This window comes from Chamaea fasciata, unplaced genomic scaffold, assembly GCF_029207755.1.
Source record: "Chamaea fasciata isolate MVZ Bird 193981 ecotype frontalis unplaced genomic scaffold, bChaFas1.0.hap1 SCAF_5, whole genome shotgun sequence".
NCBI classification, from domain to species: Eukaryota; Metazoa; Chordata; class Aves; order Passeriformes; family Sylviidae; genus Chamaea; species Chamaea fasciata.
The window spans coordinates 58,965,077-58,982,552 of record NW_027094090.1 but is presented as its reverse complement, the minus strand read 5'-3'; the positions used below and the strand labels follow the sequence as shown (position 1 = coordinate 58,982,552).

At 43.6% G+C, this 17,476-nt stretch overlaps 1 long non-coding RNA gene across 3 annotated transcripts in view; it reads right to left on the bottom strand.

Moving 5' to 3' along the window:
- LOC136289774 (uncharacterized) overlaps positions 1-17,476 on the bottom strand; it is a 43,620-nt gene that overhangs the window by 4,089 nt on the left and 22,055 nt on the right. Inside the window, exon 10 of one of the 3 annotated variants that reach the window (XR_010720867.1) lies at positions 6,545-6,725. The exons of 1 other annotated variant lie outside the window; for it this stretch is intronic. This is a non-coding gene — a long non-coding RNA (uncharacterized lncRNA). Of the gene's footprint in view, positions 1-6,544; positions 6,726-16,172; positions 17,463-17,476 lie in introns of those variants that run through there. One more of the 3 variants, XR_010720866.1, reaches the window with a different exon arrangement.

The following is a 17,476-nucleotide window of genomic DNA, read 5'->3' as shown; positions in this document are numbered from 1 at the left end:
TTGACCAGGAAAAAAGGCCAACAAATTTGTTATCACTGCTTATGAATATCCACGTTATATTCTACTGATTAATTATCCTACAGGCAGCACTTCACTGCAAACATTTCAGATCAGAACCAAGATATTTAATTTTTATCTTGGCAAGGGGATGATTGAACTTTCCCCCCACAAACCTCTGCAGAAATATAAAAAATATCCCGGAGCAGCAAGTATTGTGATGGTGAAAGTTATGCCAGTCCCAAACAGCCTGAATGGGATATTCCTACTTCATACACAGGATTCCTGTGATCTATGGAGGCAGGACTATTGCCCTGTGAAAAACTGCAGTTTGGTGAGAAGGAGAGGTAGAGACTAAGTGCTATATTAGAATCACCATATAAAATATTGCCAAAGGTATTGTGGGTTACAACCCCAAAACTGCTTTCAGTAGTGGGGTGAACCTGCAAGACAGAGGATTTCATCTTAGCATAATACACAGGATACTTCTGAGTCTCTCAGAAGAAAAGCTGTGAAACATTTTCTCTGCCATAGACAAAAAACTTCCAAGAAGCTGGGAAGGAAGACAAAATGCCCTCCTGAGGGTGAAAGAGATGGTTAAAGACAGCTTTTCTCAGTGTCAGTCTAAAGAGTGTACTAAATCTAAAGCAGGACTGTTCCAAATTATTCCCCCACAGTCCAGGAGAGAGAGAAACCCCATGCATTGACGTGTCAGTAGTCAAAAAGACAGCAAAATTTACCTCTAGTCCAGGATATCTCCCATTATTTCACCAACTGTTTTAAGATAATATCTTTTATTACTCATGCTTTTTATGCAGGTCCTTTTTTTTTTTTTTTTTTGAAACCTTGTTGACAGCATGTTTGCTTTCAAGATGCTAAAGGCTGGTTTTGAAATGGCCGCTCTAAATTGTCTGAGGAGGAACTTAGACAATTCCTTCTGTCTGAGGGGTGAGCAGCATTAAGAGGCTCATATTTCTCTTAAAACAGCTGGACAGGCTTTCTTTCAGCAGAAGCAGACTTTAAAAAGTGTTTGCTGCTTTATCATCTCATTTTATAATCAGGGATTGCTTCTCGGGAAATATAAAGCAGTAGGCAGTCTAGAAGGAAAAGGCCAAAACTCTGGGGTGCAAAAGCATTTAACACCAATATCGGGTATTTTCTGAGGTTTCTCTTTGGCATGCTCAACTGAAAGGATGAGAAGCAATGGGCACAAACATAGGAAATTCCAATGAAAGACAAGGAAAAACTTTTTTACCACAGTAGTGGCCAGACACTGGCACAGGGTGCCCAGAGTTGTGTAGTCTCCATCCTTGGAGATATTCCAAACCTCACTAGAAACAGCCCTTCACAATCGGCTTCAGGTGGCCCTGCCCCGAGCAGGGGTTGGGCTGGAAGGGCCTTCACACCTCAGTGGTCCTGCAGTGCCAGGGTGATGTGGTCAGCCTGGCCCCAGGCAGCCAGATCTCCCAGACTCATCTCAGGGGGTTTTCTAAAGCACTGATGCACACTGAGCTTTTCAGAATATTCCTGCGACAGTTGCTAGACAAGGGTTGAAACCAAAGTCAGCCCCAGAACAGCACATTGTGTACCACCTTGTGTGGGCCTCTGATGCAGCTGTTTTGGCTCATTTAATTCTACCTTCAAGATGAGTCAAAGCTGGAAGTTTGGGTGGATTCTAGATTAAGGATGTCTCTGAAGACCAAAAGAAAGCTCTGAATGTTTTATGATCTTTTCCTGTTCGCCAGTAGAGGGAGAAAAGAGAGAGAAAATAGAAAGTCATTCTTGATTCTCTGAGGCTGAACAGCAATTCTCCATCATACAGGCGCTAGGATTTCACAGCCCTGGGGCCAAACTTCTTCTGTCAGAGATATTGTAACAGATAAAAGCGCATGATGTTTAGTTATTCTTTTAGATATTGTTACCACACTGAACATCAGCTATGTAGCTGATGTCAAGGACTGAATCCAACTGTAATCTGTCCTGGCAGCTGACCTATGACTCTGGGAAACTAGACAGCACAGTTTTCCATACACCTAGAGCTGCATTTGTTGCATTAAAGTCTGTGTTTCATTTAAACCTTTTCCCCCTAACAAGACAGTAAAATTATCAGATGTGATCCAGCCATTCACAAGGATTTTCTCTGATATAAAGAGAAAAAAAGCACTCTCAGGTGTTAACTTCCAGCAATCATCCCTGGACTGGAAGGGGACGGGGAGAAGAACAGCCCCTCACTCCAAATTTTCATTGTTTTTAACATTTGATGGCAGAGGGAAAGAGTACTCTTCCAAGGCCCAAACACTTGGCAAAGTGAGGACCTCATGAGTGGTTTGCTCATGTGCAATACTGATACAAATTAGCCTCACAAAAGCTAAATTTTCAGGGCCTGCTCCAGCATAATGCATCACTTCTAACAGAGTTGCATCTGTAGGCTGCTTTTCTATATAGCAGCGGATTATAAATGTTTCATTTATTGATGAAACAATACATTGAAAGTTACTGATGGACAAATACAGGAATATAAGTTATAGCTCAATCTAGAATTAGATCATCCTTGTCTGTGTCCAGATTCCAATACAGTTATCCACTTGGCTGTGGCCTGATTGAGCCCCAAGGTGAACAGGATCCAGGTTGCACTGCTGCTCCAAAGCTGCTCTGTCATGAAACTGCACAAGCTGCACCAGACATCACTAATAGTCCCTCTTCCACTCCAGAACTCCATTTTGGTAGTTTTAATGGAGTTCTGCTCTCAAAATGATATTTTCAGAAATGCATAAATGGTGTTGAGTCCCAAGTGCAATTTTCAGAGCTGAATGTATGGCACATAAAAGCCACTCAATCAGCCCTCAGTGACACAGGAACAGCCCTTTGGAAAAAAGTTTGCTAAGGCTTGAGCCTGGCTCTTGATTGAGATGCCTGTGAAACTTCTGTCTGAGGTTTGTAACTTGCCATGCACACTTAGTTACTTCTACATAACCTTTTCTAGAGATGAAAAATGTACAATTTCTGCAAGTCCTTCAGTAGAAGAATGGGAAAGGAAAACATGACTGAGATTCTCTCTCCTTATTTTGTTATTTTAACGTTTCAGATTTCCCCCTGCTGAGTTTCATGGCAAATGAAGAAACATGGTGTGCACAGTTGAAAGCTGTAGACAATCAAGGATGAAGGGTATTCTTGTGAAAAATACAAACATCAAATGAACACCGAGACGTGTCCACGTGGTGGCAGCAGAGGAGAAAGTGAGGAAACAGCTACGGGAAACCCCAAGACAAACAGTAACCTGAGCTGAAGCATTTCCTAGTTAAGGGCACACCTAAAAACATGCACCTTCAAAATTAGGGCTGTGATCCAATGTACCGAGCATCTGTGACTGCCCAAACCCAGCTGGACGACTGAGGTCTGAACACCACTGCAATAAACAAGCACATCTTCACCTGGCGCCACTTAGGAGTGAAGCTGCTCTCAAGAGGGAAAGCAGATTCTAAGTTTGCAGAACACCATGCCACCAGCCATAAAAGCACATTTACTGAGAGGGTGCTGAGGCCCTGGCACAGGCTGCCCCATCCCTGGAAGTGTTCAAGGCCAGCTTGGATGGGGTTTCTAGCAACCTGATCTAATGGAAGCTGGCCCTGCCCATGGCAGAGGGGGTGGAACAAGATGGAGCTTCAATGGTTCCAAATCATTCTATGACTGAGTTTCCTTCCTGCACCTCACAGACTCTCCCAACACCCAGAAGCATCTGGAAGCAAGGCACAAAATTCAGCTGAAAACTGAGCAGCAAGAGCAGGCAAGGGTTTCCCTCTGTACCCAGAGGTACAAATACAGTGAGGTGTGCAGCCTGCCACATATGCTAACAGTGTGGCATTTGCCCCTAAGGAGTCTCTGCTATTGCTTGTAACTCCAGGAAATAAAAATCTCAACTTTAGGAAAACCTGCAGCTCACTTGCCCTTGGTCAAGTGGGATAGAAGAGCTGGTGGGGGAAAAAAAAAAAAGTGCAGGGACCTGCTTGGCTTCACAGCCTCATGTGGAGACAAGACAAGGGTGGTCCTGATTGAACCTAAACAGTCCAGCACCCTCCACACAACAAGCTGGCACAGCAGATATTCCCCAACTCCTCACCATATGCAAGCCCAGATTCATCTTCTCTCCCCCAGGAAAACTCCTTCAACAATCACAGGTCAGGAATAAAGAAAGACAAGCTTAGTAGAAACAGAGGTGGACAAAAAAAACCCTTCAAGCAAGTAAATCATGGTTTTCTAGTCTGAGAAATATGTGGTATAACTGAGTCTGTTGTATCTTTTAAAAAGTTATCATCTCTGCTTTCCCTCTTGCAAGCTGGGTGAGTGCATTCTTCCTTCTGTCTCACCTTTTACAAAGGCTCCCATAGACAAACCAGGCCCTCCAGCAGTCCCCAGATTTCTAACTGGTAGTGGGCCAAGTGGATATTTCCAGCCAGGTCACCTATGAGCAGATCTCCCACAGAGTTACAAGGGAGGAGCAGGATACAGCATATACTTTTGCTAACTTTCATGCTTTTACCTTAGAGGAAAAAGGATGTACTGAATTCCACCTGAGCTAGAGAAGGGAGTGACAGTAAGGAGCTCCTCAGGCTTTTCATAGGAGCTGTATTTCCTGAGCAACTGTTGGGAGAGGAGAGGGACATTTACAAAGGAATTTGGGCCAGGAGCCTGCCATTATAATTTGGCGAGGTAAGCCGACACCTACCCGTAAAACACTGATTTCCAGACTCAAATTCATAGTCCTCAAATCTGGCACAATTCCACCTGGCTGGTCAGAGGCAGCAGCAATGACCCATCACCCTTGTACATAAATGGGGGCAACACAGAGTGGTAGCATTTCTTGCCTTAGACAAGGAAGTGGAAGGAGCTGGAGCTTCAATCTATCTGTGCTTTGGAAGCACCTGGGAGAAGCAAAACAAGGCTGGTCATAGCTTAGGTCAGGATAAGTCAATATCCATATCACTAAGCGCTTTGAATTCTAAAAGGCATTTTGAATGGAAGAGAGGTCTGTTCCTCCCAGCTCTGCTGAAGCCCCAGCTGATTTCTACCTTACATAATCACCTTTTTCAATATACTAGATGTAAGTTAGTATTTACTAAGCCAGAAACTACTGTTGTCTCCAAAACTGCATGCTGAAATTATTTATGCTACCCTTGACATGCATGAATTTCAGGATCTGCTAGTCAGCAATAGATTTTTGCTGGTTTTTTTTACAGAAATATGGCATTTAATAGGTACATTCAGGACTGGCAGCCAAGCAACAACTGTGAGTTCCTCTTGAGCAGGCAGGCCCAGCTAATTTCGAAATGGATTGCTCTGTGAAGGAAGCATAGCACCTTCCAGATCACAGAAATGGTTTACTGGCCCAAGTCTCATATAAAATAGTCTCTTTGTGAGAAGCTGAACAGTTTTAAAAAGTGTCAGAGAAACCATTAGGTGATAAAAATTCACAGAGCAATTTCACAAAAGAAAAAGCATAAATAAAAGGGTATCATTTCTCTCCCAGACTTTCCCATGAGTCAGCTGCATTCAAAGAGATGTGCCACAGCTAGAAATGAGCTAAAGGCAATTAAAAAGTTTGGCTGCCTGTGTCAAACCTTCAGCTTGTACTCACGCACTTTAATCAGAAAGGCAGCAATTACATAAACAGTGCCACTAAATTAAGGGAGAACGGAGAGTGCAGCCAGCACAGATCAAACCCTGTATGGGTCTCAAGAAGGAAATAGCAACTGATGCTTGTTGGTGTGTGAGAGTATTCATTGTGCATCCAAAAAAACATCCATACAAAGAACTGGCTCTTACAAGGAAATGTAGATAATAAAACACAGCTTCCAGCCAGCACAGGCTATTTCACTTCAAGGATATACTGACCTGCTTTTGAATTTGTAAAATTTTAGTTATGCCAATGTTAGAAATTCTTCTTGGAGGCCTTTCAGTTGACATACAAATGTGATAGGCTACTTAGAGCGTGAAAAGGAAGAAATGTGGGCCCCAGCATTAAGCACAAGATATTCTGGAGAAAAACATTATCAAAATTTCACACCACTCATCTTAATCCAGCACTAGCTAAAATTTTAAAAATCTCTGCTTACAAAACCAGTAGCTTGTACTTTCTTTCTAAGCTACTTTTAAGCAAAGAAAAAAAATCCACAAAGAGAGAAAAATTAATCAGGAGAACATCTCCGTTGCAATTAAGCAGAACTTCCTTCTTTGACAGGACAATCAACTTGGGGCAGTAACTGCAAAGAGAAGGACATTTCTGGTGGCATCAGGACAGCTACTTGAGAAATTGTGATGAGAAGTCTATTTGGGATTTCCCAGTCCCATTTCTTGTGCCATAAAAAAGTCACATGCAGCATTCAAGCAAATCTAGCTACTGCCAGACAGGAGCCCTTCATCTCTCTCACAACCTTATTATAAAACCTCTGAAGCCCATGGACCCAGAGAGCCAGCTGAGCTTGAACTGCCGCTTGAGCTGGTAGAGGGTTTGGTGGTCAGGAGAACCTTCTCCTGATTCTCAACTCCTGTGTTGACACTACAGTCAGGTGGCATGCAAGAGCTACAGCTGGTGCAATGAACACTTGCTGTGTCCTCTTTAAGCCAAAAACCATCAGTGCTGTGGGACTTGTGCATGAGGTATTTCTGAAGGGATGAATCAGGAACAACATTTGCAGTGTGATAAAGCTGCTGTCCTGCAGTGAAGAGCTATTCTGGAAAAAAAAAAAAAGCAGCAATGCTGTGTAGATTAATTGATGATTTACCCTTGCTTCAAACAGGCCTAGAACTAGAGAAAAGAGCTCATTAGAGTCCACACTAATGGGAATTACTTGTCACACTTAAATTATGCAACTCTCCCCCAACATCTATGCCTCCTTCCTCAGTATTGCAGTGCCTCTTCCTTCAAAAGATGTTAATAATTCTTGGCTCTGCTGTTCCCTTTCCCTCAGGGGTATATTTAGAATATAAGAGCCAGAATCACTTGTAAAAAGGTGGAGAGGGAAAACTCCTGCACAAAGTGCTGCACCACACCCTGGATTGTGTGTAATTCTTTTCTTACCAAACGCCTCAGTATCAAACAGATGGTCCAAAAGGAGACCATACAACAGATCTTCAGGGACAAAATCAACAGCAGACACCCTACATGCGTTTCAATTCCAGCTCTGCTCTGGAAGTCCAAATTATTTTACATGATGACACTTTCCTTAGCAGGTCAGTAGTTACACCCCTTGCAACTGGCTGCCCATATTTAGGTCAGAAAAGAAAAAAGTGTTCAGAGGAGTATTAATTGCTGTCCTTCAGCTTTGCCAGAAGCTTTCCTAACCCTCTTCCTCCAGCGAAATTTAAGGTATAAAGTTCCCTGTGGAAGGCCAGGGGGTTCTGTTGCCACCACAAGCATGCCTGAGAGCCTGGTTTCACCCTGCAGCTCTGTCCATCTCCCAAGGCATGGGGAGGACCACGTCTAGGATGAGGCTGTCACTTCACTGGGCAGCACATCCTCTTTCCAGATGCAAGAAGTGGTGACTGGCACATCAGGAGCCCTGAGAACGGGTTTCCTTCTGCCTAGCTCCTTGCCACCAGAAGCAGGCATGGTAACCCATCCTGCCCCCACTTGTTGGAATGTTTCAGTCAGGATGTTATTCCCCTAATGCCACACACATTTTCACAACCTGAAACCTCCTGGTCTGTGATACGGCCCTAAATTACAAACACTAAGCTGCTCTATTTGCACAGCTGAAGACACATTGGGGAAATCACATCCTTAAGCCAAAAGCCCAACACATTCGTTGTCATGATGGCAGAGCAGTTTTTTAAAGCAGGTTATAACACAAGTCAGTCATCAGCAACAGCAGCCTGACAAAATACTGCAATTTACAGCTCTGCTAGTTCAGGAGAACTATTATTTTTGTAAGGATTGACTGATGTTTTCTGAATTGTGCTGGAATATGAGGTTTTCTTTCCAAAACCAGCATGAGATAAGGATAGGAGAAATTTCTTCTAAGCAACAAAGACACCAGTATTTGGTAGGCCTAATAAATCAAAAGTTACCCATATGATCTTTCAACTATTGTGCCAGAACGACCTGGTGTAAGGGCAGGATGAAGTTCTTCAGCCATTTAGCAGCAGATGGTTGCCAGGTTCACTTGATTACATGACATACACTCCTGTGTTTATATTTCAATATTTACGTGAACTGTCATAAACAACACAGAGATGGAAAAGAGTTTGCTATCTTGTGTTTATAGAATGGATGTGTATGCAGTGCACAGTAGTGCTGAAACCAGAGGAGATGGATGCAGGCAGAGGTTTCCTGGCTCGTAATTCATTGATACATGCTGATAGGGCTGAGCACGAAAATCCTTCACAAATACACTTTACTTCCAAGTCTAGTTTTTAGCTACCAGTTCACAGGAAACTTTGAATCAGACACCACCCTTCCCTCCTCTAAGAAGGTAAATCTAAACTCTTCCATTTAAAACAGAGGAAAAAAAACCAAAACATTTTGGCAACTGGAATCGTGTCACAATCTCCCTAACGTGAGAGACAAGACTAAGAGCTTGGCATAGAAAAATCTCTCTGAAACCTGAAGGCATACTTACAATGGATAAGCCAGCACACCAAGTTCCAGATCACTTCCTTTCCAGCAAGATAACACTGCAGCCAGAGCAGTTCATCTTAGCTCCCCATGCCTCTCCAGCAGCTGCTTCCCTCTGGTAAATCAGGTTATCCCAGAGGAACAGGGCTACCAATTCTATTTTGACAGATGAGCACAACCTGTGTACAGGACTTGACACTAGCCATGCAGGCAGATGCTGAAGGACAATACTTCCTGGGCACCTTTCAGGAACTGAATAGATTAGAGCACCACAAGGTTTACTGTAGTAAAAAGATGATTTCTGAAACAGAGTGCTCAAGTCTAGACTTCCAAAGGGTTTGGAGGGAAGCAACCCGATTCACAAATATTTACCCAGTACACATGACAATCTCTTCATGGAGGAAAAATACACAAAACCCCCAGACTGCAATACAGGCCAGCTTGTCATGGCACAGATATGTGGCCACCAAGAGTCTCCCTGAAAAAGGGCAAGGAGACAAGCCAGAGTTTGGCATGGGGGCTGGTCAGACAGGACAGAGACCAGCTCAGTGCCAGCTGCACTCAAACATGTGCATCCCACGTCTCCTGGCAGAGGGGCAGGAGCTGTACTGAAGGAGGGGGTGGTACACTCTCTTCAATTTGCAGATGAGGGGATGGGTTTCTCCTCTCCAGGCACTGAGGTGCCCCAAGGAGACACTGGCACCATGAGGTATCTGACAATGCTGCTGAGCAGCAGCAGGGGTGACATGGGCCAGAGGCCCTGGGCATTGAGACACCAGGAGAGTGGTCTCATCTCCATTGAATTCATTGCCCTTTGCTTAGCCTCCACCTTGGCTTTGCCTTTACCAAAGTTTCCTAGCTTCCCAATAGAAGAGACAGCCTGGCTCCCAGGTGAAAAATATTTCACACACTGCAGGCAACCTTTAGGGAGCAGGGGAAATCTCTCTTGGCAGTGCTCCCAGTCTCAGCTGTCACTGCCCTCAATCAGTCACAGGTGCTCTTCCATGTCAGAGTAACCCACGCTTACTGCCAGCTCCTGTCTCTCCACATCCTGTTAAGCATCTCACAGCAGTGTTTGCTTCAACCCCCTACCACCTGCAAGCAGGTTGCTGTCACAGATCTGCCTATGTTGGAAAGCAAATTCCCAACAACCCCAGGTACAGCTTTCCTGCTCTTACTTCTGTCAGCCCACTGCTTTTCTTGCTTCTTAGCTCACTGCCTCATCTCTCCATCCCACCAAATATCCCACATCAACACTGCAGAACAGATGAGACAGAGCTTTAATAATGTATACATTCCCTTGCTGTACTTGCTGGATGCCTGAGAGCACTGTTTTAATGAATCAGAACAGGCTTTCTCCTATAATACCATTGTTTGGAGCCACAGCACAGTCAAACTGAACATATTTCGAAGGCTATTTCTAAGAAGATGAGAGATGAGACCATCCAAAGAGACATGGATCCGGGACTTGAGGGAAGACACTTTCCTCAGGCAAGTTTGACCCAGGACATCACTGCTTCGGTGCAGAAGCCTCCCATCATCAGTGTATATAGCTAGACAGTTTTCTTAGAAGAATCATGGAATTTTCCAAGAGGATATGGTGAAATCCATGTGCTTTGCAGCCTCCTTGTTCATACAGTCTGTGCTCAAGCACTGGCTCTGTTTAGATCACATTTCTCTGCTGCTTAATATTTGTCTTCAGTTCTCATTTCCTTCCATTCTCCCAGGTCTTGCCCCAAGTTGTGCACAGCAAACTGAAAGGGGTAACTTCTCTCAGCTCTGTCCAACCTTTGCACTCTATATAAATATATATATAACCTAAATTATATGCCTCAGCAAAATATTCCTCTAACAAGAATATCCTGGGGTTTAGACAATGGGTGCAGGCAACTTAAAAGCTTTCTTTTAAGTTTCAGCTCCTGCCATCTCAGGCATTAATTTACTACCAGCACAGAGGTGCATATTATGTTAGTGCTGTGCATACCAGTCTTTATGGAGGGGAAAAAAAAAAAAAAAAAAAAAAAGAACAGTTCTCTAGGGACATGCCTGCTCATTTCTGGCTCATTAACTTTAATGTCATAGTACAGCTCTGACAGGTTGGAAAGAATAGGTGATCTTTGCTATTCTCTAGATCATGTCTAGCCTACACTTATACCTTAAAGTCACATTCCTGACCCCTCACACTGTGTTTTAACCAGATAATGGGAAGCAAGCCTGCCCAAAGGCTTGCTGTTCATTACACTCTTAGCATCACGCACAAGCACTGGGCCCCTTGTCAGAGTGTTATAATAATCATTAACCCTGGCACAGCTGAATGTGGTGGGACTCCAAATGATACCTGATGCAATGGGTTTCTGCAGCTCCAGGGGTGCCAGGCCACCTCCAGGATGAAAACCACCCCAACCAGTGTGTGCACAGAGCTTTCACAAGCAGAGGGTTGACATCCTTCACAGCTGGCAAGTATTTTTTACCCAGGACTGTTCTGTCTGACACCGGTCAAGGAAGAAAGAAAACGAAGGTATTTTTTTTCTGTCAAACCCCCCCCCCCCCCCCATAATTCAGACAACAGGAAGAGGACACTTCCAGGAATACCAGTGAGGTCCCAGTGCTCTTTGTGCTGTACTGATAGAGAACCTTAACTTGTACTCTGAAGTTTTGCTATTATGATCAACACAGGGAATCCAGAGGTGAGTCAGTCACTCACCTTCTCAGCCACCCAACAGAGATGGAGCCTACATCACATCCACAGATTCTGATGAAACATTCTAGACCTATGCCACCATCATTGGGGTATCCCATAAAACAGGGATGAAGGTTCCATAGAGGCATGTGGTACCTCAGCCTAATGTTATTTCCAGGTACACATCAAAGTGTATACTCCATCTCTACTGCCACCACTGCCAGCAGCACAGGATGCTGCACAGGAAGGTTTTAGCTGCTGGAGGACAGCTCTGGATGTATGCAGACCCGTGGGAAACAGTAAGCCCATCTGTTTGCCAGGATTGACAAGATAGCTTAGAAATGTCCCTTAGAAATGTCCCTTGTCTGGAGGCTAGCAGGATGTGTACCAGCTGGCAACACGTCCTGGGTAAACAGCTCTTCACAAATTTTTCAGGGAGCCACGTTCTGCAGGTTAGAATAATTTTCTGACTCTTTCAGTCAAAATGGTATTTATAAAGTGTTTCCATTACAATAAGTCTTCATTTTCCAAAATTAGTTTGTCAGTGTTTCCAATCATCTCAAGTAACAACAGCAAATTAAACAGTACATAAATAACCCGTATTGCACACCCACCAGCTTCCACTGATCACAAGAAGCATGAGAAAGGAAAGGAACAAAACGGGAAATGAATAATATTTACTTTCCTCAGAAACTATTAAAGCAGAGGATGAATTTGCGGGGGGAGGGGGAGGGCAGGACAGGGAGGAAATAAAGTTTAACAAAATTAATCCACTAAAATCTTGTCATTGGTAGAGCTGGTTCAGAGAAATCTACTGAGAATATTAAGATACAACACATGCCTCTGCTTCCCCTCTTTTGGTGGCACTCTGGGTCACGTCATGGGAACTGACCTTTTTACAATGGGCTCCCTCTACCCCTTCTGTGTGCCCCAGGAAAAGGCACAGCCATCAAATAAGAGCAGTCAAGCTCTCAAGCAAAAGTTAGCACAGATGGCTTAAGCTGTTTACTTTTCTACTTCCCGTTTAGAGTGTCAGGTTCCAGACAGTGGTTATTAATTAATCAGAGGTCAGTTCCATGCTGAGACCAATCATCCCTCCCAATAAGCACCTGCTTTAAACAAACACAAGCCAACCCAAAAATGAGTTTAAATAATCAGTCATTCCTCAGGGATGTTTCTGTATTTCATTTTGTGGCAGTACAAACTGCAGAGATACGAAAACTACTACCTATGTGGAGCGCCTGGGGTGAGCACTGAATTAACTTGCTGCAGTCTTGGATACATCAGAGCATGGAAGAGTATCTTGGAATGATCTCAGACAGTAGCTTAAGGCAAAGCACATTCAGCAAATAAACATTTTTATAACAGCAGCACGGCTTTGTGGCTGCCATGGTGTAACCCAGCTGGCAACCAAGCCCCCACAGCCACTTGCTCACTTCCCCACCAGCAGGATCAGGAACAGAATTGGAAAAGTTAGAAAACTTGTGAGTTGAGATAAAGGCAGTTTAATGGGTAAAACAAATGCCATGCATGCAGGCAAAGTAAAGCAAGGAATTAATTCACTATTTCTCATGGTCAGGCAAGTGTACAGTCAGCCCAGGACAGCAGGACTCCATAATAGGTAATAGCTACTTGGGAAGACAAACATCCCTACTCCAAACATTTTTTCCACTTCCTCCTCCTTCCCACAGCTTTATATGCTGAGCATGATGCCACAAGGTATGGGATATCCCTTGGGTCAGTTAGGATCAGCTGTCCTGGCTGTGTCCCCTCACAACTCCTTGTGCAGCCCCAGCCTCCCCACATGTGGGGAGGTGTGAGAAGCAGAAAAGGCCTTGACTCGGGGCAAGCCCTGCTCAGCAGTAGCAAAACCATCTCTATCACCACCACCCTTTTCAGCATAAATCCAAAACACAGCCCTTTACTAGCTACTTTCTAGTGAAGAAAATTAATGCTACCCCAGGTAAAAGAAGCACAGTGGCATTGAATGGAAAAGCTACTTCATCTTTTTCAGAGTTAGAGTTTGAAACTCATCTTGGAAGTATGTGTGTGCACATGTAAAAGCAAATAGATCCATGCTGGTGGTGCTGCAAGTCTGGTGCATTTTAATATGAGAAATTTAATTGCTATGCTTTACTTCTGAAGCCCAAGACAGTTGCCCAAGCAGATGTGCTCATTCACATATGAGCAGTGAGGAGCAGAGGTAAGACAGAAGAAAGCAGGATGGGGGAAGATTAGACCTGGCTCAAATTGCTAGAAAGGCAGAACAGTTTACTTCCACAAAACAGAACAGACAGACTGGACACATCTTTCCAAGTTCCAAGTTTCTCTGATCTCAGGGATCAAAGTACTAATTTGCTTAATGCTGCAAGGCAGCTCTGCTCTTCACAGAGAAAACTGTCCACCCATGTCACCAGCTGTGCTCTTGCCTAGGAAACAAGAGAGGGAGGGAGGTTTCTTTTGTCTTTAAGCTCAGAGCCCAATTAACTTGTGTGGGTCCCTGGGCATGAGCAGTGGTAACAGCAGCATCCAGCAGCATTAGTGCCTAACTAGGAGAAGAAGCAGAGGAGAGATTATAGAAGCATTAACAGACTGAGCAGGGGGACAGGGGGTTCTGGTTTTGTAGAGCAGAATGCAAAGGGGCAGATAGAGAGCAACAGCTAAGGCTCTGTCATTTTTACAGGGCTTTGGGAAATGAGTACAGTAATTAGATCACTATTTATGCATTCAATCATCAACACTCAAGATCTCAAATAGATCTCTTCTTATTAATGGCTATTTCTCTTCAGAGCAGAGAGATTATTTTTTTTTAACAGATCAGCCATACTTTAAGCTCTACTTCTCACTCCTCACCCCAAAAGACTGACCAGATGATGTTTTCTGAGGAGAGCAAGTTGAGAGAAAGCCTTTCATGGCTCCCGCAACCCTTTGAAGGAAGATCATTGTCACTGCTGAACCTCAAGATTTTATGGGATAGACAGGAGTGGCACCACAGAAACTGCCTTTAAAAAAGACCAGAATGGGATGCGAACTTTTTCTCTTGAGGGCTGTAAGTCATAGTATTTCAAAACACAGTCTCAGAAAATATTTCCCTCTTTAAAAAAACCCTTAATAAAAAATCCTCAGGTCATTCAGCTTTGAGCTCATGCATGAGGCTGCAGGCACGGCCAGAAGAGAACTGGCTACACTTGTACGCAGAATGCTGGCCTTCCTCAGACAAATAATTACAGACACCCACTGTAACCACTACAAGTCACTAGTGGCAAATGCCCACTGCCTAGACCACTCTGGTCAGGAGAAATCCCTGCCCTGACAGGCAGCCCTTCCCTCAGGCTCCTATGTGCAATGCTCACAAGACTGCAGGACATCCATATCCTCCGGGGAATAAATCACTTGGAGTTTCTCACGTAACTGAGAGCTGGCACTGAAGAACCTTGTATTCATAAGTGTTTTAACAGTTTAAATTTCCAGCCCGTGCTTTTCCTTCTGTGTATAGAGGATACTTTAACAGTTTCCCTTTCCCCACAATGTCCTACAAAATCAAGTCAACAGTTCTTTAGTCAGGTAGATACCTCCTCACAGTCAGCAGAGCTGTAGGAAAAGCTCTCCCTGCCTTGGCCCCCTCTCTTTGACCTACTGCCTTGTCTTTAGCAAACAGCTTTGGACACACACTGCAATTTGTCCTCCTGCAAGTTAAAGTCTGGGAAAGAGTATCCTACACAGACTCCCATGGTTCCAAGGCACAGCCATGCCATGATTAGGACTTCGTATCCAACAAGTTTGATCGCAAAAGCATTTTTAGGAAGGGAAATGTATTAGGCTAGCTGACATAACTCCAAGTGTTATCAGAAATCCCTCCAGGAGCATGGAAGTGCACCATATAAAAATCCCTTGTCTGTCAGCAAAAAAAAAAAAAAAAAAAAACCACAACAAAAAAAACCCCAAAAAACTTTGGTTAAGCTTCTCCATTTCTCTCACCCCAACATTAATATGAACTCTCTCTCACATAGTAACTCTGGTTAGTCCAAATCCTCCACACACCATCAGTTGGCCATGACAATTAGACAGATTTCTTTCAGTCCAGAAAGTTCAGGACTTCAGGGGGAATAATGGATTTTAATGGGGCTACAAGTCTCCTGTGGCAGCTGCAGCACAAAGCAAAGAACAAAGTCACAATGCTGCATATTTAACAATTGGCTCTTATTTCCTAGGGATAGCTATCAAAATGTGAGCAAAGGCAAAAGGATTATTATGCCCTTTAAAAAGAAAAGAAAAAAAATCAAAGGCGGGATACTGGTCCAAATCTATTTTGGTCATATTATTCATTACTTCTGAAGTTAACCTTTCATAGGGTTTAGAAGCCTATGGTATTGCCACATGAATGAAAATTTAACTCTTACCCTAAGTAGGCACGATAAGGGAGGAAGAAATGGAAATGGATGAAAGTGCCAGAAGATTTTTAGTAACATAGTTTAGCATTGCTATTGTTAGCCCCTCAGTTCTGCCACGTTCAGGCCTCCGACGGGCTCTGTGGTGAGAGCTGTGCCCAGAGCTGCCAGGTTTGTCTGCTGTTTGCTGGAAGCAGGTTACTGGCACCCACCAGCTTTCCTAACTCTCTTTGAGGAATGTGCCCAGTTTTCTAACATGCACTGAAGCACCCATGGATTCATTAAAAGGCCCACCACAGATGTTTGCAGATTTACAAAAGCCCAGTGACTGCATGATTTCTTCCCAATCTGGAAGGATGACATCCATGTCAAGCTCATCTCCTCAGGAAGTTTTGGGGCATTGATAGGTTTTGTCCTGGGAAGAATAAGACTGTAGAGCATTAAATTCAGCTTTAATATTAGGTTTTAATAGGACCTATATATGACCCTCATTGAAACACACAGATCATGGCTGAAGACAGTCTGAAGAGCAAAACCTTAAAATACTAATTTTAAAAGTAAGTCTAGAAAAAAAATGTGTTCAGTTAGATGGCAAACCAATTAGGAAAACTACTACATTCCTATGTTAGCAGGCCAGGCCTTGTTCATTATGTTCCAACAAAACTCAAATTCACTTTAGCCTTGTTTCAAGCTTCAGCATTTTGCCCTTACTGCATCTCCACTGATAGGTACTCGCCTTGTTATGCACACTGTATTGTTTTCTGGTTACTTTCTGACTCTTTGAATTTCCCAGCCTCTTTCTCCCCATCGTAACATCATCCTAAAGTTCTAGCTCGTTCTGACACTAAAGCCTAATTCTATGTTTTAGCTCCTGGGTAAAAGTAATTTAGTTTAGAGACAGGCACCCACAAACTTCTGTTATTCACCAGCTCGGGGGGGGGGGTGGGGGGGGTGGCGGGGGAGAGAAAACAGGCTGTTTCAATACGTTGGAACATAAATAGACATTGGAATCTAGTTTAATATAACCAGTCTTGAAAAACTGCCAGCCATAACAAATGCTATTACATAGCAGCAAGTCTGTGTGCTGGGGGATGCTCTAGGGAGCTGTCTGTGAGACTCCTATTCAGGCAAAACTTTGACTGATGGCCCCATTTCTGATAGTATTTTCCTCTTTACTGCATGTAAATAGTTATGATAGCTAAACAGCCATTCTCAGCTGTAATAGATATACTTTTAGAAATTTTTGTGTGCTTTAACAAATAAGCTCTTGGAGGAAGATAGTTGTGGAGTGCTCCGAGAGCTCCTTAACATCTCCCTCTGTCTTTCCCCCTCTCCTGTCCTTTCACTCCCAACTCAGATTTAACTGACATGCTAAACTGTAGATTTGGTGGGTGGTGGGTGTTTTCTTGATGAAAATAATGTTCCTAGCATGTCCCATTACCCTAATAGTCTTCAGCAGGAAGCATTACTACTGCATTTGGTAACAAAAGAGTGTTCTTGTTCAAGTGTCAGGGAAAAAAACAGCTTCTTCCCCATATCTGACAGCTACAATGATCATGCACATAGCCCTCCACCACACCCATCTTCTCTAGAGCAGCAGCCATCACCACTGCTGTGATGTTGACAGGATGAGGGTCTACACAGAATAGTTACTATCCAAAAACTCTCACTTAATTTTGAAAAAATTTGGAGAAACACGTACATTAAAATTCACCTGCAGTACTTCCAAAGGCTGGTGGTAGATTTCTCCACCACACTTGGTCTACCAGCAAATCAGTGTGGATACCTATAGAGATGAAG